At 47.5% G+C, this 22810-nt stretch overlaps 1 long non-coding RNA gene across 1 annotated transcript in view; it reads left to right on the top strand.

The window, feature by feature from the left end:
* The first annotated feature begins 154 nt into the window (after positions 1 to 154).
* The window catches only part of LOC142826991 (uncharacterized), a 29316-nt gene continuing 6660 nt past the window's right edge, over positions 155 to 22810 (top strand). Inside the window, exons 1-2 of the long non-coding RNA XR_012901307.1 lie at positions 155 to 612; positions 12984 to 13026. This is a non-coding gene — a long non-coding RNA (uncharacterized LOC142826991). The remainder of the gene's footprint in view (positions 613 to 12983; positions 13027 to 22810) is intronic.

The following is a 22810-nucleotide window of genomic DNA, read 5'->3' as shown; positions in this document are numbered from 1 at the left end:
ATGGCGCTGCGGGGTGCAGGGGGCAAATAAGTAGCAGGGAGGGATGGGGGGGGGAAGAGGGAAAATCTTGTCAATGAGGCGGGTCTAGCCGGCAGCACTTTTCCCGGGCACGGAGGTGTCCCGAAATAGCAAGGAACCTGTCCGCTTTTTAGGAAAATGTTTTCAGAAGCAGGGACATGCTCTTTGCCATCCCTGTACGCCTCGTTCTAGGAGGAATAAGGGATGGCTCGAAAGAGAACTTCCTTTCGCAGTTTGGTGCCGGGTGGATGCGCCAAATTTCGAAAGAGCCTCTTTCAAAAGTAAATTGAGATGAGAGGCAATTCGCGTACTGCAAATTGCGTCTCTTTTTCAGATGTAACAGCGCAGTCTAGATGTAGCTGTAGAGTGCGCAGGGCTGACCTGTGAGCCTAGGCAGTTGCCTAGGGTGCCACTGGCCTGGGCGCCCTATGATGACCTCACGGGTCACCGGGGTGCCCCGTGATTGTGTCAGCCATTGACGGTCGTGCAGGCGGGGGCGCTGATCGTGCCTTCCGCCTGGGGAGCCAGCTGCCGCAGCCGGCCTTGAGCCACTCCTGAGAGTGTGGGTGCTAAATGCGGCTGATAGAGCAGGCTGTAAGTGCCCGGTACTAGCGTTTGATGTCATTAGGGTGTGGAATGTAGCAACCAGTTCAGGTCATGTAGAGAGAGTCAACCTGCTCCATCCACATTGCTAGGCTCTCACGCCCCTCCAGGGCCCCAGTTCTTGGCTAGTGAGACTTGAGGATGGCAGTGCCGGTTTAACGTCATTTTGTAACCACTGAGTTGACTGGTTCCCCTGAAACATTTTACGTGGGGCATGCACCGCCGCTTGTAGTGGGGATGGAGATGGGGCTGCGTGAGCCCTGTGGGCTGCTGGAAGTGAGGTTGTGGGCAAAGAGTTAGTGGCCTTGAGACTGGTACATGGCAGAGGTGTCACAGCGCAGCTCAGGCTTCGACACACCCATGACCCTGTCATTGTGGCAGGGGCAGCTGGGCCATAATAGAGCGAGCTCCCAATGCTGCTCACATATGGAAGAGCTGGAGGGAGGGAGGCAACCTGGGAGGGCAGTGGAATTATTAATGTTATGCATTGTTAGGCCTGCGGGTGCCACTGCAAATGTCTATGCGGATGATTATACTTGGGTAAGCCAGTGTTATTTCAGCTTAGCATAGGTCAGTTAGAAACAGGTTTTAAGTTAAACTAAAATAAACCACTCATCAACAGAAATGAGTGTATCGGTTTGCACCAGTTTGGTGTAAATTTGTAGAAAATTCTCCAAAGCCCACTTTCATTGCTGTGCTGCTGTAGTTTATTTAAGGATCAGGGGTGAGAGTAACTTAAATTTCATACAGGTACCGTCCTATCACAACCTGCCCTCCTTGAGGGGGAGTGGTGATACAACAGTATCTTTAAAAAATGTAAGTATGGGGTGGAGTGTGGGGGGCTCAGGGCAGCATACGTGTGAGGGTTTAGGACAGGGGTGGGAACCTTTTTTGGGTTGGGGCCACTGACCCACACAAAAAATCAGTTGGGGGCCGCACAAAAGTAAGAAGAAAAAACACCAATTAACAAAAAAAAAAAACCTCATTGATGTGGCCCCCAGCTGAGAAGCAGAAAGACACTCCCCACATTCCACCCACACACCAGAGTCTAGGGGGGCCTGAGCTAGTAGATATTGTGGGCACCCCTAGACTCTGGGATCAGACCAAAAATGGAGGGTTCGGTGTGTGGATGGGGGCTGCCAGTAAGCAAGCTTGGGGTGTGGAGAGTTGGTGGATCTGGGAGGCTGGAGGGTGAAGGAGTGGGATGGGGGTTGGTGAGTATGGGAGTCTGGGAGGGGTGCGGGAGTTAGGGCTGGAGTATGTGAGGGTGCAGGAGTTAGGGCTGGAGTGTGTGGGAGTTCAGAGCATAAGGGATGCAGGATTCAGGGCAGGGGACTCAGTGTGTGTAGGGATAAGTACATGGCGGCCAAGCACACCATTTCAGGCGGTATGGGGCCTGCAGCTTCACATACCAGGTTTTTGTTGCTTTTCCTGCTTCCTCTGACTAGGAGCAAGGGGAAAGTGCAGAGCCAGCTATGTTCCTCTCACTCCCAACTGCTCAGGGGTGGGGCAGAGGAGGAATAAAGCAGGCTCTGTACTTTCCTCTTGCTCCCTGGTCACTGGAAGCAACAGGGACCCAGTATGTGCCACTGCAACCTTCCTGCCCTCCCAAAATCTGGGAATCCCAGGGCTGGGGCAGTCCCAGGGGGTGGTGCCCCCAGCCAGACACTTTAACCTGCCTGGCTGCCTGTTGTTGATTGCAGCAGCTTCCAGGAAGCCAGGGGCTGGGCTGCCCTGCCCCTCGCACTGCACCTGAGTGCTCCAGCATGCTGGTGGGCTTGTTGCTGGAGCACCACACCTGGGTGAACCAGCTTACCTTCACCTGGAGCAGTGGGTGCTGTCTGAGGTTCTCCATTCGGTGTCACCATCTGGTTCCCTCATTTTAAACCTTTGACTCACATCCCTTGATCTTTTTTTCATCGTTTGTCCCCCAGAATTAGTTGGGCCCTGGGTCCAATCGTCCCTCCTGCAAGGCTTGGGGAGGGGCTTTTAGAAGTGGGCAGACTGGTGCCTACCCACTCCCCCTGAGTTTCCAAATAGTACTTTCATCTTTGTTAAGGATGGGTGTTGCTAGCAAGGCTCTGATACGGTTTGCCTGTCCACTGTTTTCTAAATGTGTTGATAAAGCTTTGCTAAGATTCCCCCTTCTCTGCATATAGCACTATTTCAGAACATTATGGTAAAGGTTTAGGTTTGATAGTCTTTTAATAACCTTGTACTCTTTGCTCACTGAAATTATCTAATGTACCTATATATCTCAGTTTTTTATTCAAATAGCTTTTACATATCTGGTGGTTATTGTTATTTGTAACCTTGATGATATGGATGAAGCTACTTTCCCTGAGCTAGCAAAACCATCCCAAAAGTAGGCTGCCACTTGGCAACCCCAGCTATTCGTTTGATAGATATTACTGTTTGGCTGTGTCTAGACTGTATCCCTTTTCCGTAAAAGGGATGCAAATTAGACACATTGTAATTGCAAATGAAGCGGGGATTTAAATATCCCCCCCCCCCCCCCGCTTCATTTGCATAAACACAGCTGCCGCTTTTTTCCGGCTCGGAGCTTTGCCGGAAAAAAGCGCCAGTCTAGACGGGGATCTTTCGGAAAATAAAGCCTTTTCCGAAAGATCCCTTATTCCTTGGAAAAGGCTTTATTTTCCGAAAGATCCCCATCTAGACTGGCGCTTTTTTCCGGCAAAGCTCCGAGCCGAAAAAAAGCGGCAGTTGTGTTTATGCAAATGAAGCGGGGGGGATTTAAATCCCCGCTTCATTTGCAATTGCGATGTGTCTAATTTATATCCCTTTTACGGAAAAGGGATGCAGTCTAGACACAGCCACAGTGTAAAGTGGCTGCCTAGGCTGACTTAGAGAGAGAGAGAGAGACTTCTACGTCATTTAGTTTAGGTTCAATAGTCTTTGTTTGGACTGAAAAGTGAATCTTGAGGAAAACTCTTCCTCAGCTATTTTTAGGTGCCTTTGTCAGATTTTAATCTATATTAATTAAGAGCTACAGTTATTGCAAAATGCAGATAATCTCCTTGGTGGCCATAATCAGCTGCTGCCCTTCTATGAAAAGGGGAAGTGAAGAGTGTAACTGCAGTTACAGTCTATGCTTTCAGCATGGAAGAGGTCCTGCTCCCTCCTTATATGATCACCAGCACTATCACATTTACCTTCTTTCAGCACAGCAGGTCTATTGTTGTTTTCACTTTGGGTCACTGGGAAATTAGAATGAACACAGCAGGTATAGGCTCACATGTACAATTGACTGTAGACAAGAATTTTCCTCTCATTGGACTGAGTTAAATGGAAATGTCCAGAATTTCTTTTGTGTAAAATCTGCTTTGTGGTTTCCCCAAGACAAAACGTTTCCTCATTACAGGCAAAGCATCCTGATACTAATACACTGTATGAATTTCCAGATGTTAGCCACATAAGTAGCATGTTATACTGGCCACTCCTATTCCTGTGCTCAGGGACAAATGAAGAGAGGTAACTACTAGCCAATTAGATAAGAATAAAAATCTGTTACATTATTATTATTATTATTATTTTATTATGTAAATTTTCACACTACCTAAGATCCCTATTCATGGACCAGGTACCCATTTCACTAAGCATTTTACAAACACACAACAGAAAGGGATCCCTGACCCCAAAGAGCTTACCATCAAAGTTATCTCTCAGCTTCTAAGAATGCAATTTCTGTTAGGGCTTGTCTATGTGGCAGCCATGCACACTAAAGGGGTGTGATTTCTAACGTGCAACAACATGGTGCACACCAAGTGGCCCATGTAGACCCTGCTGGTGTGCACTAGAAGTGCCCTAGCGTACATTAACATAATGCTGTTTCAAAACACTCTAGGGCTGTTATCCCTAACAAGTTGGATCATTGCTGGAGAGCATATTTGATGACACACGCTGTAAAATATATTAGGGGTCTGGCTTATGCCCATCTCATTTCCAGTGGGAAGTAATAGGGAATGATTACTGAACAAATTCAAGCTTCCATTTACTAAGCTAAGACCATCAAATTTCTCATGAAATGGAAAGGGGGGGGGTCTGTCAGGAGGGACAGTTAAACTGAAAAATGACCATGCGGTAGCATGGGATGCCAGAGATGGGGAATAGCACAGCTATAACCTCATTGCGCTGGCAGGGGTGGAGAAAGCCACTGTTGTACATGCCAACTGCTTTCAGGAGTGGTGCAGGGCCAGGGCAGAAGTAAGCCTGCCTTAATCCCACTGTTCCACCAGCTGGAAGCCATCTCAGTTAAATGGAGCCCAGCTAGAGCCTGCATTCTGAATCCCTGTCCCAGTCCTGAACCCCCTCTTGCATCCAACTTCCTGCCCCAGACATGAGTACCCCTGCACCCAAACTCCTTTACTAGAGCTTGCACCCTGAACTCCCTCCTGGACTCCAATGCCCTGCCTTGGCCTAAACCCGGAGCCCATTCCATACTCCTAACGCCTTGGCCGAAGACCAGAGCCTGCACCCCAATCTCCTGCTCTAGCCTGGTGAAAAAGGAAGGGGGATAGAATGAGCAGGGTGAGGCCTTGGAGAAGGGGTAGGTAGGAAGTAGAACAAGGGTATTTGGGTTTGAGGTAGATCTTACATTGCACTTGAATTGAAAAAGTGAGCTTGTGGTTAAAAAGGTTGGAGACCATTGCTCTAGACAGTACCAAAGCTGGGAAAATATGTGGGGGAGAGATTGTCCTCCCCCATACAAGAGTACTACAGGGAAGGAAATTGCTCAGGATCCCCTCACAGAATTTCTTCCATTCTTCTATGGGGGGCAGGATTTGAGCCTCTTGCAATAGACTGTGATTCTGCATTCATATTCCATGGAAATCCAAGAATTTGGAAGCCCATTGCTTCCATTCCTACTATGGACTCAGCCCCAGCACACATATCTTTGCTTATAGGCAGACACTACCTGGAATTTCCACTAAAGGAGTTTCCTCACCATGGGTATGTCAAGACCAGCGATTCCCAACTTATGGGTTGCCATTACATTTCAAAAGGGTGGCTAGGTGGCTCTTACAGAGACATTCACACATTTTTGGAATTGCCCTGGGTCACCAAGTCTTCCTGAATTGTCAAAATGGGTCCCTATCTGAAAAAGGTTGGGAACTGCTGGTCTAGACTGACTTTCACTTTCGAAAGAAGATATGCAAATTTGGGGGTAATTTGCATATCTTCCTATCACTTTTTTGAAAGATTTTTTTTTTGAAAAAGCAAGCAGTTTAGACACGATTCTTTTGAAAAAAAAACCAAAACCCTTTTTTCCAAAAACTCCTCTTCCTCAAAACAGGTTCTTTCTAATTTCCGTTTAATTGATTAACTGGTTAAATCTTATGTTTAATAAGTTAACTGATTAAGAGGGAGATGGGTGGGAGGCCTCGCAAGCTCCATTGGGCTGGAATGGCCTCCCTCATCATGGACAAGGGCTGCTCCATTTGGTCTGTCAGAGCAGCCTGCGGCAGTGGACCAGGCCTACGCAGACAGGAGCTGCTCCAGCCACCAAATCAGAGCAGCCCCTGCTTGTGGTGGGCCCCATGGGGCTGGAGCGGCCCCATGGGGCTGGAGCAGCTCCATGCCCACAGCAGGCAGGAAGCTGCTCCAGCTCCTAATGGTTAACCATTCACATTCCTACTTTGAAAGTCAGTTTTATGAATGGCCAGTTTTGAGTCATACATGTTGCTCTCAATGAGGTGCCCCTGCATTCAGTGTGCTTGCTTGTAACCCCCCTCCTTCAACACAAGCAATAAAGAGACTGTTGTTCACAAATCATGTGTTTTTATTTAGGGAATACAGGGACAGAAAAGGAATCCAGGGTGGGAGCTTTGGGGGTGATCATAATCCGAGAGGGACAGCTTTTTGCTTTGCAACGCATCCCTGTGTTGCAAAGCAAAGCAAAGCAAAATCCCTGGGTTGTTGTGAGGCTGCCCTTCACTCCATTCCCCTGCCCCCCACCCCCACCCCACGCTATGTTCTAGGGCCCCTGGGAGAGAAAGCTATGGAACTCAGTGAGGAGGGAATGTTGGTCTGCAAGGCCTGGAGGGGGTGCCTGTGCGTGTAGGCATCTTGGAAAGCCACCATGCAGTCTAAGTCTATCACATCCACTATCCATGACAAGACTCTCTTCTGGTTCCTTACTTCCAGATCCCTGCATGTTGTCCTGTCCTCACACTCTGCACGCATCTCCTCCAGCAGCGTATTCCTTCACTCAGTAAAGCAATCCCTGTCTAAGTGGGCAGATTGCATTTGCTCCTTGAACATGTCATCCCTAGTCCATTTTCATCTGTGGATTTGTGCCAGTCACACAGCTGGCAGGATTGGGGGAGTGCACAGCAGGCTCACTGCTGTTTCCCCTGTAATGAAAAGTGAAGGGGACACTACAGGAGATACATTGTAGAGCGTAAAATCTAAAAGACTGTTAGAATAAAAGGAAGGTCTGTCTAAAGACAATAGGGATGTGTTATGTACAAGGCCAGTTATGCTTTTAAGTGGCCACTTTGCAGCAAGTACACCTTAAGAGTTCTCAGGGGACTCAGTTTTCCAAAAGGCAGGCAGGCAGTCATGGTAAACGACAGGCTGGGACATGAGACTGCGGCAGAGAGAGGGTACAGGCATAGCCACAGAGCAGGACGGAACAGTGGTGTTTACTCGTTTAGAAAATCAACTTAATATGGCTATGTCAGACCTAAACTCCCAGTGTAGACCAGGCCTAACAAGGCGCTTAGTTACTTTTCAGAGCAATACTTTAAACAAAAGGGACCCTGATTGCTATATCTTAAAGCCTTCCCAGGAATTATAGTTTCATAAACATTTTGGTTACGTCTAGACTGGCATGATTTTGCGGAAATACTTTTAACGGAAAAGTTTTTCCATTAAAAGTATTTCCGCAAAAGAGCGTCTAGATTGGCAAGGATGCTTTTGTGCAAAAAGTGCTTTTGCGCAAAAGCATCCGTGCCAATCTAGACGCGCTTTTGCGCAAGAACGCTCCAATGGCCATTTTAGCCATCGGGCTTTCTTGCGCAAAAAATTAAGGTGCCTGTCTACACTGGCCCTCTTGCGCAAGTATTCTTGCGCAAGAGGGCTTATCCCTGAGCGGGAGCGTGAAAGTATTTGCGCAAGAAGCACTGATTTTGTACATTACAAAGTCAGTGCTCTTGCGTAAATTCAAGCGGCCAGTGTAGACAGCTGGCAAGTTTTTGCGCAAAAGCGCCTGCTTTTGTGCAAAATCTTGCCAGTCTAGACGCACCCTTTATGTATATCACAACTAAATAAAACCTGGATAAATTGGAAGATGAAATCTTTAGAGTACCAACAGAGAAATGGTAATACAAACAAAACCAGGATGTATGCTGTTCATTCCTAGCTACCTAATACTTTCCTTCATTCATAAGGCTATGGCGACCTCTAGAGGCCTTATCACAAAACTTATTTATAACAAACTATATCTAAACAACGGGAATCATATGATTCAGCTGTGTCTAAAACTATTCTGCTCCCGCTCGGGCATAAGTCCTTATTCCGGAACACTGTTCCAGAAAAGGGCCAGTGTAGACAGCCCAGTAGTCTTTTCCGGAAAAAAGCCCTGATCACGAAAATGTCGCTTGGGGCTCTTTTCCGGAAAAGCGCGTCTACATTGGCCACAGATGCTTTTCCGGAAAAAGGGCTTTTCCGGAAAAGCAGCCTGCCAATGTAGACGCTCTTTTTCCGGAAATACTTATAACGAAAACTATTCTGTTTTAAGCATTTCCGGAAATTCATGCCAGTGTAGACACAGCCTGTGTCTGTTACTGAGGTCACAAAAATCACAGATTATGCAGGGCCATTGAGGCTGGAGAACAGATCAGGAAGTCCCTGGGGCAGCCGCACAGGTTGCTGCTGGGGCAGTTGGATGTAGGTGGGGGCTCGTGCAGGGCCGGACGGAGGCATGGGCGAGCCGGACAGCTGCCCAGGGCGCCGACCCACGGGGGGCGCCTAATGGCAGCTGTAAGGGACGTGCAGCGTCCCTTACAGCTGCCATCAGGAGCCCCATGCCCGGCTCCCACAGCGCCGGACAGCAGCGCCCTTGCCCCCATGGCTGCGGGGCCCGAAGAGCAGAGCTGGTCGGGCTGGGCTGGGCAGTGCATGCACCGAGCGTCCCAGGGACATGCCCAGGGCTTTGCGCCAGCGGCCGTGGCCGGCGCACGCATGCGCCCTGCACCTGGGGGTGGGCCCGCGCTCCCTGGGGGGGCGGGCCCACACATGCGTCCTGCACCTGGGGGCAGCGCCGCACGCCTGGGCCCAGGGCTCCAAAAGGGCTTGGGCCGGCCCTGGGCTCGTGGATGGGGCTGAGAGTTAGGGTGCAGAGCAAGTGCTTACCTGGGGGGGGAGGGGTGTCCTTTGAAGTGGCCTGCATGTCCATGCAGCTCCTAGGAGGAAGGCAGGCCAGGCGGACACCTTCCTGCATGCCCTGCCAACTGCTCAGCCCCTGTGGCTCCTATTGGCTGTGGTTCCTAGCCAATTGGAGCTGCAGAGCCAGAGATCTTGGCAGGGGCAGCATGCAGAGGAGTCCTTCTCCCCATAGGAGCTGCAGGGACGTGATGAATAGGGAGCCTGCAAGTTCCTCCCCACATGCACGTGGAGCCACACCCTGCCCACCTGACCTAGCCCCTTGCAGCACCAGCAGAGGTCCCAGGCCATATGCTCCCATCTGCCACTCCACCAGCACCAGTCCCAGACCATGACCAACCCCCACAGCACCCGTGGCCCACTGGCCCAAGTTTTAGATAGCATTATGTAGTAAAAGTCATGGAAAGGTCATGGGCCATGAATTGTTGTTTACTGTCTGTGACCTGCCATGACTAAAATGTAGCCTTCATCATAGGGCATGTCTATATGATAGCCACGGATGTGGCACAGTTGGAGCACTTCACCACTATAGTGTAGATCAGTGGTCCCCAACGCGGTGCCTGCGGGCACCATGGCGCACGCCAAGACATTTATGTGCACCTGCCGAATGATCTGGGCCAACCCTGCCCCAGGCGCGCGGTGCATGCATGGTGCCAGCCCCAGGCGTGCGGCGCATGGGTGGCCCCTGCCCTAGGTGCCTGGCAGCCCCAAAAGGTTGGGGACCACTGGTGTAGACACTTCCTGCATCAATGGAAGGGGTTTTTCTGTCTATGTAGTTAATCTACCTTACCTAGAGGTGATAGCTAGATCTGTTCAAGAATTCTTTCATCAGCCTAGCTGCATCTACTCTGGAGGTTTAATTTACCTTATTACAGTACTCAAGGCACAAAATGTTTCACAGCCAGGATTTGCGACATAGCTAGAGCCATCTAATTTTTAAATGTAGCTCAAACTCTAGTGTGTATGTAGGGCCCTTCATTTTTTGTTTTTATTTTATTTTATTTTTCCCAGGAATTGATCAGTGTTTATTATTACAACACAGAACAGATGAAAATTGGTGCAAAAAATCTTAATATTTTTCTAGGTAAACTTCAGAGTTTATTTTGGTGGGTGGAAAGATGGCAAAAAAAGTTTTAGTAGATTAATGCTTTGATGAACGGCGTCCAGTGTAGTTCACTGTAGAACTAAAACCGCACTCAAAACACAATGCCACTGCTGAGTTTAAGAAAACAATATTTCTCAAATCCCCAAATAAATCTTTTCATTTAAATAAACAATTTGCTGTTGTAGATTTAGAACCTAAATGCCTTCTAAGCTGCATGGCTGTGCAGTTGCGCAGCTGCCTGTTCAGCCCTGTGCAGGGGTTCAGGGATGCAGTGCGGGAGATGCCTCTCCCCAAACCCTGAAGCTGCCTCAGCCAGGGAAGAGTTGCCTCTCCCCATCAACCCCAAACCAGAGCTACTGTAGGTGGGACAGAATTGCCTCTGCCTGCTGGTGCCAACCTGGAGCTGCTGTGGCAGGGGGGAAGACACCTCACTGCACTAGCTCCTAACCAGAGCTGCTGTGGTTGAAGGAGAGGTGCCTCTGCCTGTTGCTCCCAACCAAGAGCTGCCATGGCTGGGACAGTTACACCTCTACCTGCTGCTCCCAACCTAGTGCTGCCACGACTTTCCCTGCTGGCCCCTGCGTGGAGCTGTCCCCAGAACTGGTGTAGCTAGGGGACAGGCACCCCTTCTCTGGTCCCCTTTCAGCCCATCTCAGACCTGCCCCTACTTGAGGCATCCCTGCTCAGTCGGACCCGTTGGAGCTCCTGGGGTAATAGAGGGGCATCTCTCACCTGGCCATAAACTGCTGCAGTGAGAGAGGGCTGGAGGTGTCCTCGTTCCTAGAGGAGTGTACACCCCAACTCTTCATCCTCAGGCCCACTCCAGAGCCCGCACCCTCAGCCGAGCCCTCATGCCAAACCCCAACCCCCTGCTCCTGTTCTGAGCTTTCTTAGGCACCCAGAACCCTTAATCCCTAGCTTCATCCCAAGCCTGTACCTGCAGATGGAGCCCCCACCCCAGCCCTGAGCCTCATCAGATACCCCACCCCTGCCACACACTGGTTGTGTGCAGGATGACTGTTGTTTTGAGATGCATTGTCTCCATACAGATGCACATAATGAAAGTCATTCTGCACATGGGCATAAAAATGTAGAGGGAATTTAGAGTTAGTGTACTCTAGGCAAACCACCTCTGCGAGAAACATAGAGCTTGCTGCGCTCTGGATAGTGCACTGGGGTGCCAGTGTGGACACTGTGGTGTAGTACTGCATCCTGACTGGCCTCCAGCACCCTTCCCACAATGCCTGTTCTGGCCTCTCTGGTCATCTCTTTGAACTCTACTGCCATGCTCAGGTGACTAACCAGGTGACCAAGACCCATCCTTGTGTTCTCTTTGAATGTGAAAGTCCCTTTCCTGGCTGCTCAGTGACATGTGGCGTTCAGAGCGCATCTTTCCAGTTGGCCATGCCTGCTCCACACACAAGGAGATCCCCGTCTTGGAGTTATGATGAGGTGCTGGACTTCATCAGCATTTTGGGAGAGAAGGCAGTCCAGTCCCAGCTGCACTCCAGCCTTTTCGATATCTACAGGCAGATCTCTAGGTGCATGATCAGAAGGGGCCATGACCGGGGATGCACTACAGTGTAGGGTAAAAATGAAGGAGCGGCAAATTGCCTACCACAAGTAGGAAGCAAACTACCGCTCTGCTGCTGTGCCCATGACCTACCTGCAGGAACTACAAAGAGCTGGATAATATACTTGGAGGCAACCCCACCTTCACTCCAAAGATTCCCTTAGGGTTTTGGGGGCATCCAGCAGTGGACTGATCCAGGAGGAGGAAGTTGTGGTTGAGTGTGCTCACAGATCTCATTGAAAGCTTTGTGCAGCTGCTGTGCCACCCTTCTCCTCAGATTGGCTGGCAGAGGAAATGTGGTTCTTGACCCCTGAAGGCTGACATTCACTCTCCACTGTGCCGTCACTATGGGAGAGGGGGAAACCATCCCTGTGCAAAGACAAGCTACGTATGGTCCCAGATGGAACCCACAGTTGAATAAAAGACCTTCCTTCACTTCCCTGCTCACCCTAAGCAGCAAACTGCCTTCTAGTATGAACACATCCTGTGGAAATGAGAGGCCATCACTAAAACACTCTCTCTCTCTCTCTCTCTCTCTCTCTCACACACACACACACACACACACACAGTGCTCTCTCCAATTCACTCCTGACCAGAACACAGTACAGCCATGTGCAAATGATAACCTCTGCTCCCCATCACCTTGACTGGCTGCACCAAGGGATTCCGTGGCAAGGGGCTCTCCTGCCCTTTCCCCTGACCAGCTGCACTAGGGGATGTATGCCCACACTGCCCATACCGCCTCAGCAAGGGTTTTCCTGGCTCTTTCTCCTGCCCCGCTGCATTTAGGTAGGGTCTTCTTTGGATGCTCTTAGTGGTGACTCACCATTGTGGGGTTCCTGTAAGTTATGTTCACTCGCTCTGGCACAGTGCTAGGTATGTGGACAGTGCAAGTATTTCAAAGGGGTTGAGGCAGTGTTGTGTTTAGCCTTAACAATGGGCCTTTTGCGACAAGCTGCAATTTTGTCCTTGACAGAGCTGGCCTCAGAATGCCAGTCTCAGGAAGCTCTAACTTAGGGGTCAGCAACCTTTCAGAAGTGGCGTGCCGAGAGTTAAATTATTCACTTCTATTCACGGGTCTGCGTGCTGTCGGTATTTTTAAATTCAATAATAGTCCTACTTACAGCAGCTTCATTAATAAATAAATTAAGGTGTAAATCTTACCATTTTAGTAACACAGGATTTTAAAAAATCATTAAGATCAGAGTTTTAGATATCTACAACACTCCAAAAATTCTGTTTAAATAATCCTTTTCTTTCTTATTTTGTGATGCACAGGCTTAATTCTTGGCTCCATCACAGACTTCTTGAGTGAGCTCAGGTAAGCCCCCAAGGGTACATCTACACTATAGCTGGAAGTGCAAGTTACAGCTAAAGGAGACATACATACACTACCTTTAGATGAGCTAGTGCGCTGAGGGTAGGTCTGCACTGCAGTTAAAAATTCACTGCTGTAAGGTGAGGAGCACACACCCCTCCTGGTAGCACTAAGGGGAGCTGAAGATGCACCCAAGTGTCTGAGTGCAACAATGAGCTGGTTGAAATTTTTAAAGCTTTTTTTTTCTTTAAGGGAGCAGGAAAGGCCTTTTTTTTTAAACAAAACTGTTTCACCCCAAACTGTCAAAATGGTTCATCTTGTGTAAAATATGTCATGCCTTTTCACTATCTCAAACTTTAGAGTTTTTCATAAGTAGTTAGCACCAGTTTTTGGAGGCTATTTTACTAAAGGAAAAATTTCACTACTTCTTGGAGGGACACGGGGAGATAGAAAAGATGAAGGACATTTTGAAAAATGGAAAAAAAAATTTAAATGGGTCCATTCAGCATACTTTGAAATGAAAACAAATTCATAAGTTAATACTTTGTTTTTCCCCTCTGTAAAAATAGATCTGCATATTTCAGCCACTTCTGGTAACATAGGGAAAAATCATGAGTTATGCTTTTATTGACAATTCCCATCAGAGCCTTTAGCTTTGTTTTTTAGATCTAGACCCAGATATACAGAGGTATTTGGGTGCCTGAAGAGGCAGATACATGCCTAACCTGCTTTGCACTACAGAAAACCCCAGATGTCTAACTCACAGGCTGGCTATGATGCTCAAGCAGCAGTGTAGGCTCCCTACTACGCAAGGCAGGAAGGAGGGGCAGGACTAAGCTCCCACCCACATGCAATGAAAATCGGCTCACATGCCACTGATGGCACACCTGCTGCAGGTTGCCGACCCCTGCTAACTCCTGCAGAGCATCTGAGACAAGTACAGGAGCACCCAAGAAGGCCTAGAGAGGAGTTTTTGCAAGACATTCTGAGCCATGTTGATGCCTAACACAAAGAATTGAAGGAGTGGAGAGACAGTAGCAGGAGGGAGTGGAAGGTGAGCATGCAGCAGTTCCTAAGCTTTATGGAGTGACAAGCGAACATGCTGAGGGCGCTGCTAGTAATGCAGATGGAGCAGCTATGCGACCAGTCCCCTCTGCAATCAGTGATCTAAAATTTGTCCAATGCCCCCCCCCCAACACTCCTGCCAATGCACTTTGTGCACCAGTCTGCCCCCAGGGGCCACCCACCGCATTCCACACCTGCCTACCCAGCCTCCACTCATGCAGACTCCCACAGGCTGCCGATTCACTCAACACCAATCTCTATGCCGCTTAGCCCTGATGAGCTTTACTACAGCCTCCCTTCCACAGCTCATCAGACAGTGGGACTGCATATGAGCCATGGACTTATACACGACCTCTTTATTCCATTACATGAAAGCAAGCAAGAAAGAGTACCCCAGCAAAGCTAAGGTCAGTGTGGCGTTAAGTCCAGCACATGGACCACTAAAAGTAACCCCCTCGCAAAGCAGCCATTGCACTCCCATGCATAGCAACCACTTTTACTGATTTTCAGTGTCAAATTACTGTCTCAAGGCATCCCTGATCCTTACAGTCCCAAACTGTGCTCCTCTATTTGCTCTCATCTTTGGTTGTTCAAACTTGGCCTCCAGGCACTGTATGTCAGTGGTCCAGCCCTTAATAAAGCTTTTACCCTTTCCTTCACAAATATTATGGAGGGTACAGCATGCAGCAATAACCATAGGGATTATCATCAGCCAGGTTCATCTTACCATACAAACATCACCATGAGCCTTCAAACAGCCAAAAGCACACTCCACAGTCATTCTGCACTTGCCTCTGTATTGGAGATTAGATTAACCTGACTGTAATGCAGTACCCCTCTGGCATGTGAATAAGCCAAACCAGATAGTCTCTGCACCAAAGGATAAATGGTCACAAATCAGACATCAAGAAAGGTAACATATGTAAACTAGTAGGAGAACACTTTAATCGCCATGGACACCCAAAAATGGATTTATAAGTATCCATCTTTCTACAAAAAACTTCAAAACTAGACTATAAAGAGAAACAGGAGAGCTGCAATTCATTTGCAAATTTAATACAATCAAATTAGGATTGAATAAGGATTTAGATTGGTTATCTCACTATAAAGGCAATTTTCTCTCTCTTGGTATTCATACCTCCCCATCAGCTGCTGTGAGTGAACCATATCCACCTGGACTGAATTGGCCTAGTTAACACTGGTCCTGCACTTGATAAATTCATAAGTAACTCCCTTTATATATAGTGGGGTTTACCCATGAAAGCTTATGCCCTAATAAATCTATTAGTTTCTAGGTGCCACAGGACTTCTCATTAATGTGAACAATATTTTTAAAAATAAAATAAGCTTTAAAAAGTAGTTGCTTGAAGAAATAACTAATAAATGCTTGGATGATAGGTTTTGGAAGGATTTTTCAGTTGTATATATTCCTTGATTTTTATAAATAAATAAGCGCCAGGGTAATTCAAGGAGTGGAGAAAAAGTGTGTAGCGCCCCCTCTCTACCTGGTTACCTTCTTTTAAAGCCAATCTCCTTTCAGGTTAGGATGGATAGGTCTGAGTTCTTCTGGATCCCGCCACCTACTCAATTTTATTCTTTCTGATTGATGTACTTGGCGGTGCCTCCACCCCCCTCACTCCTTCCTAGCAGGGTCACCAGGGCAGCTTGGGAGGAAAATTCTAGCCCAGGATAATCCCCACGTATTTGCCAGATAGTTGGAGACTCCCAGAAAATAACACAAACACATACACTATAATAAACACAATTATATTAAACAGGAGACAATTAGAACAGGGTAAAACATTATTTTTAGGGTCACCGGTGCCCAGCAACTGTGAAGTTAGTGTCCCGTTGGTACGCGTACTTTGTTGGGGCCCTTGATGACTGTTGACCACACAATCCTTCTCTGCAGTGGTTTAGCAGTGGAGCTGACTAGGTCCAGTACAGCCCAAAGGACTCACAAATGGGAGAAGGCAGCAAATCCCTCCACAGTTTAATAGGCTGCAGGTAATAAAATCCCCAAACAAATTCCCTGCCTGACTAACTAAAAATCGGTGCACTCACACACTCCATGAATGAGCCTCAGGTTGAGAGATGACTCAGTCTCTGCAAAGGGCTGCTCTCTTCTCACAGGGGTCCTCTTCAAGCAGGAACCAGGCTGCTTCGGTCCCAGAATTTCCCCTCACCGCGAAGGGGTACAGGGCTCAAGATGCAGACCACACAACTGCACCAAAATTCAAAACTATAGCCTCCCAGGCCAGCCTCCAGACCCACCCAGCAGGCAGCAGCCCTGAACTTGCTGCTAGAGCCCAGCTGACCATGCAGTGACTCTCTCACCCAGGGAGCTGGAGAGCCAACTCCGCCTGGCTGGGGAAGCCTCCCAGCAAACTCCACAACTGGGAATCAACAGTGGAGACATAAACCCAGCTGAGGGATCCTGCCTTCAGGTCCCTAGAGGCTAGTTCTCAGGGGGAACCCTGCATGCAGGCCTGGGGCTTACTAGCTCCCACACACTCAGTCCTCCCCTTTCCCTGGCTGGCTCCAGACTCCCCTCAACAATGGTCTCTCCTTCCCCCTGGGAGGGGCATCTCACTCCCCATGGGTTGCCGGGCAGACTCTGGCCCTGGTAGGGAGGGGGAGCCAAGGCAAACTCAGAGTGCTTCTCCCTGAGCTGCCAGCAGACAAAGCCCCTGGAATCCAAGCAATCTCCTTGGGGGTTACAAGTGTTTGGGGGTGATTGTGGCTGAGAAAGAAATCTTTGAGTGGATAGCTAAGTGAGTATCATTTACCAAGCTAATTTTCTTTTCTTCGGAGCAGCTGAGCCATTGGATTGAAATGATATTAGAGGGGCTAAGAGAATTGGAGCTACAAGAGAAGACAGAGTTGAGGGAGAGTTCTGGAGTGGCACAGGGGAGTTAGTTGACCGTTTACAACTATGGAGAAGCTTAGCAAGACAAACAGAAAAAAAGCTAGACAAGCTGAAACAGATTCCCATAGTAAAGCATAAGCTTAAAAAGCAGAACATTATCTTTTGTGAATACATTATACTACAGTGACTGCCATAGAGACCTTTGCATATGTGCCTGATTTAATGTTGCTTTTTGGTTCTGTCACTGAATTTGTTTTTTACTTGCCTTGTTTTTCCTTTCTGCATTTCCTGCTGGGCCTCCTAACAACAATGCAATGACAGTATTTGTTTGGTAACAGTATCTCTGGAGGATTGTCTGTATATCCTGTCTCAGAAACTAGGTGAATTCTGAAAGGATTCTCTCATCTCATAAAGGTGACCTGACAAAGGAAAACAAACTAGTTTTGGCTCTTCTTGGTTTTGTTATGACAAGTCTGGGTGATGGGTTTTTTTTAAAGGGGCTTTTTCTTCTAGTTTTTAACTTTGAAATTTTAAGTCTCATCTGCTTTGTTTTTGCGTGTTTTTTTTTTTTCTCCATAGATAATAGGGAACTAATGGGATTATGGACTCACTGGAGACCGAAACCTGAGCAGGCGAGCGGGGAATGGATTTTTAGTCAAACCCTATAAAAGTCCTTGAGTGTTGTTTGATTTTGTTAGCACTTAAGCACCTGACAAACACATAGGGGGAAAAGGTTGTGTTTATTAAACATTCAGACTCCCTTCCCCTTTAAGTTTAGGGTCCTCCTCAGTTCCTTGGTCCTCTAAAGCATCCTCCAGCAAAGACAATGCAGACAACACTTTATATTCCTGATATTTATAAGGTAGAAACAACAGCAAATACTTCTTGGATTGTCTTTGAGACAATCCAAACTACAGCTGTGGCACAGAGCAAGCAATGATACACATTGTCAAGAAGTGCATGCTAACTAAATTCATTTGTGGGCTCCAGGAGCTTCACTTGGCCACCAAGAACACTGTTGCTTGGCTCAACAAATACACAAATGTTAAACAAATAAAAACATAAATAAATGCCCACTAAAATACAAAATATTTTAAAAACTGTCTTCATTTTTCAGAAGCAAAATGGAAAAAGGAAAGAGGGGGAGGAAGAGGAAAGGGAAAGAAGAGAAGAGAAATGGGGGGACATGACCCCCAAACAGTTTTTGTTTTTTAATTACAAATCCATAAATTGTAGAAAAATTAAAGTTATATTCTACAAAATTAACAAAAAAGTGACATCTTTAAGTATAAGAACTGTAAAAAACCCTGTTTCAGAGTGGTAGGTCTAAAAGGTGCAATAAACGATAGCAGAAAAATTAGTACTTGGGGAAACAGTGATTAGAACATAAATTATCTTATTTTCTTGTTCTCTATACTGCATAAAATAAACACAGCTGCACACAAAAAAACACCCTCAGGGCTGCTCTTTGATTACACAAGAGGGAAAGATTCTGATGTGAAGTTAGGTTTAATTCCACCAATCCTGCTTCAGAATGTGTATTCTGTAACTAGGTGCAGGATCAAAACATCCATAAAACGAAGAGCATCAAAGCAGATGATGCAATTAAAGTTCAGGGCTCTATCCAGGATGAAGCAGCCTTTGTAACTGCTGGCCAATAAGAAGTTCTGCATACCAGTATACACAGAGTGTGCCTTCCCTTTGGCAGTCTTACACAGCAGCCCAAAATTGATGCTGTCTTTGTGGCAGCATAAGCTCTGACAGATGCCCTAAAGTTGTGTTCTTACAGGAGTACATAGTTGCCAGGGAGCAAGTCTGCCTCCAGTCCTGTTCTGGAAAACACCCCACACCTAGGACTCCTGTGGAGGTAATGCAGATGCCATTGCTTGGGAGAGTCAGTTCTAGTGGTGGGGGGTATTGGCAAACAAGGTTGCATTTTTCCCGCTGTGACAGATGAACTTATCTCCTGCATGAATGAGATTGCAGTGGAAGTAGCAACTCCAGGTTTCACACCGCTTGAAAATATGTGGGAAAATGGTGTGTGTGTGGTGGGGGGGAGCAGGGGTGACTGGATCAGCTTCATGCCTAGCACCTAAAAAAATAGGGAGGGTTGTCCCCTTGACAGCTCCACATGGATCTCTCCTTTCTTGCTAGAAGGAAGGTCAGTCATCTGTGTTCTACGATCCATCTCCAGGAATCTAAACAGATCCATTTTCAGAGCTGGGATCCACTTGGGCCTGGGAATGGGCTATGTTGAATGGGGACAGAGATGACGGACACACTTCACATTCCTGCTAATCCTGAGGCCTTTCAAAGTTAAAAATAATTCAACCTGAAGTGGCTTCTCTGGGATCTATATGATTTCTGGATGGGTTTCTTGATTTGTTTTGCAATGGGGCAAGTTAACACCTCCCCTCTTCCCCCCGCCACACACACACTCCCTGACGCGGCAACACAAGGAGAGACCCATGGCAAAAATGTTTGTGGAAATTTTCTCCCCAAGACCTCTCCTATGAGTTGTGCCATGATAGGGATGATCTGGTCATCTGGGCCAACAGTTTCCTATTTAAACCAGTTCTACTGTCACCCTCTTGATAGGGAGGTCATAGCGTTTAAGGCCAGAAGGAACCACCAAATCATCTGATCTGACCTCCTGCACATCTCAGATGACTAAACACTACCCAGACATCTGTATACCACCCCCAACAACTGAAATTAGACCACAGTATTACAACCCGTCTGAAGCTAGGAAGTTGTGTGCTATAGACAGAGAACAGGAGGGACTGAGGTGCACCAATGCCAGAGGCCTCTGCAGTTAAGTGGGATATACCCCGATTATCTTAGCAAGTGTCCCGTACTTCATGGTACAGAAGGTGGCAAAAAAAAAATTCCCAAGATCTCTGCCAGTGTGACCTGGGGGAAATTTCTTGCCAACCCCATATATGGTGATTAGTTAGACCCTGAGCAAGTCAGCAAGAGCCAGCCAAGCCAAGCTCCCCGAGAGATAATTCTCAATATCATCTCAGAGGTCTGGCCCACCCAGTCCAGTGCTCTGTCTCCAGCCATGGCCCATTTCTGATGCTTCAGAGAAAGGAGACCTAAAAAAACCCAAAACAAACAGTGCCAGAATAGATTCGGGGGGGAGAAGGAAATCCTTCCTGTCCCCTGCTGGTGACTGGCTGAAGCTCTGAAGCATGTGATCTTAGGAACATAAGCCATAAACCAGAAGGGACTCCCAGGGCTGCTGAGGAGGCAGTGAGGAACACGTTTCATAAAAAAATGTAAGGATAGTGATGAATAACTCTTAATGTATATTGCATTTTTTAATTCATCACCAGTGTGTACTGAGGCCTAAATTCACTATATCTCAGATCCAGTAGAGTACAAAATTGACTGTGTAACATGATTTAATCTTCTATATGAAAGCTATCTTATCTTGTTTGGATCATTGGTTAAATATATGGCAGAGAAATGGCATTCAGTTTTGTGCAAGTGGAAATTTGGCAACCCTATATGCTACAGATGGATATGAAGAGCCCCTTCCCCATACACTTTAGGCCCAGATCTGGTACATTGCCGTTCTCCTTTCCCTTCCTGCCTATTGCTTGATCATGCACGCCTCATAGTCCCACCATCTTCTCTGCCCCTGCCCTTGCCCCCTCTCCCCCAACTCCTCCAGCTAATAGAGGCATGAACTGGCAAGGAGGAGTATGGTGCTCATGTGCCTGTGTGGTACTTGGAGCAGAAGAGGTGTGGAAGATGGTCAAAGCATCAGGCATGATGGAGAGACTGATGGATTGCTTGGAACAGTAGTGGGGGAGTCTGAGCAGTGAGGTGGAAATGTGTGTATGGGGGGGGGGAGTATCTGATCAGTACAGGAAAGCATGGCATAGAAAGGAGGAGGTCAGAGCTGTATAGTAGGGAGCATTGGTATGACTTCATCTGTTCCCTCACAACTCCGACATCCGTGCCCTCATGTCTGTTCCTCCATCTTCAAAACTGTCCCCATTGAATCCTAAAGTCCCTAAAGTATTCCTGCATCCTTGCCCCAGCTCTTCAACCTTTGGGTTGACACCCTTCTCTCTGTCCGTCTGTCCCGTCCCCCCCTCCCCGCCCCCGTGAGAGGGAGGACTGAGAAGGAAGATCCAGGCTGCTCTGAACAGGCAAAAAGATGGGAGACAAGATGATGGCAGGGTAACAGTTGCTAAGGAATCAGAGGTAGCAAAGCGGAGAGCTAGACTGTGGTACATGGAGTGCTGAGGGGGAAAAATTTAACCAAGGAAATTGAGTTATCTAAAAAATTCATTAACACAAAGATAAGGTTGCTCAGTGGTGCCTTGTGCCATTCCAGTATGTGTGTGTGTCATCAGATACATGAATTTCAGCTCCCTGATACCGAGGCATGATCTTGGTTCACTTTAGCAGCCTGGGAGTTGCACTGTACTATAGTTAAAATGCAGAATGCCCCTTCCTATTCCCAATGTGCCCCTTAGGCCAGACATTGTGGAAGTGGCGGAGTAGCAAGGGAATTGTCTGTGTAGTCTCTGTGGCCTTATCTAGACTTGGCTAAAAAGTGTGATGTTAATATATGTTTGATAACATACTTTAAAAGTCTAGTGTAGACAAAGCACTGTTTTGGGTTGCCAGGTGTCTGGTATTTACCCGGACAGTCTGGTATTTTTGCCTCCTGTCCAGTAAAAAAATCAGGAGAATACCGGACACTTAAAATGTCCGGTATTTTCTGAATGTTTTTACCAGACAGGAGGCGAAAATACTGGACACCTGGCAACCTTATACACACACAGCAACCAGGGCCAGCCCCCGGGTTCCCTCCCTCTCCCCCCCCGCTTACCTGGTTCTGCAGAGGAGCTGTCTTCTGGCTTGGAGCAGGAAAACAAGATGGCCGCTGGCAAAAAGGCTCCAAGGTATTTCTCAAAGGGGCCATGCTGTTTTTATTTATTTATTTATTTATTTTTATTTGTTTTTGCTTAATAACTCTTGAGGTCTTTTTTTTTTTCCTCAACAACTTTGGTCTCCCTCTCTTTTTTTCTCAATAGAATTTTTTCCCTGATGGTTTTTTTTTTAGGGGGTGGGGTGTTTGATATTTTTGGTTAAACCATCTGGTAACCCTGACTGCCTTTAATGCAGGCTCAACTGGTATATGTAAAGTTTATGGGATAACCTAAGGATTTAACTCAACCAGCTTGACATGGTAAAGTCTGTGCTGCCTTGTCTACTCTAGCCTTTTCAAATGTGTCCATTAGAACATGCCAGCTAACATCACACTTTTTAGCCTAGTGTTGATAAGGCCTGTGTCAGGTGAGTGTACTGTCCTCTGCCAGGGGAACCACCAGCTGATCTGCAATAGATCTCCTGTCCCTTTGAAGTGCAAGAGTTGAGCTAAGACAGCGGTCCCCAACCTTTTGGGGCTGCCGGGAGCCCGGGGCCTGGAGTGCAAGAATGGCTCGGGCTGGCCCTGGTCACTCGGCGGGTGCACATAAATGCCCCGGCAGGCGTCGTGGCGCCTGCGGGCATTGCGTTGGGGACCACTGAGCTAAGAGATTACATCAAAAGAGAGAATGTGGGATTGAATTGGGGTTTGGGGCTTTTTGGGGCATGTTATAAATCAGGGATGGGCAATAATTTTTGATGAGGGGGGGCCACTCCAAGATTACGGAAAGTGGTCAAAGGCAGTGTTCCCGTTAAGATTTTCCAACCATAAGTGGAGTGAGTTTTGGCTTGTGCATCCATATTGAGGTCATGTGTACTGGTTTGGATGTGTGCTACCATGGCACCCAATTTATTAACACAAACACAGGTTTCCGACCACTAGCTGACCCCTCCCCGCCATGC

This window comes from Pelodiscus sinensis, chromosome 1 (genome assembly GCF_049634645.1).
Source record: "Pelodiscus sinensis isolate JC-2024 chromosome 1, ASM4963464v1, whole genome shotgun sequence".
Taxonomy (NCBI): Eukaryota; Metazoa; Chordata; order Testudines; family Trionychidae; genus Pelodiscus; species Pelodiscus sinensis.
This window is presented reverse-complemented; position numbering and strand designations above follow the sequence as displayed.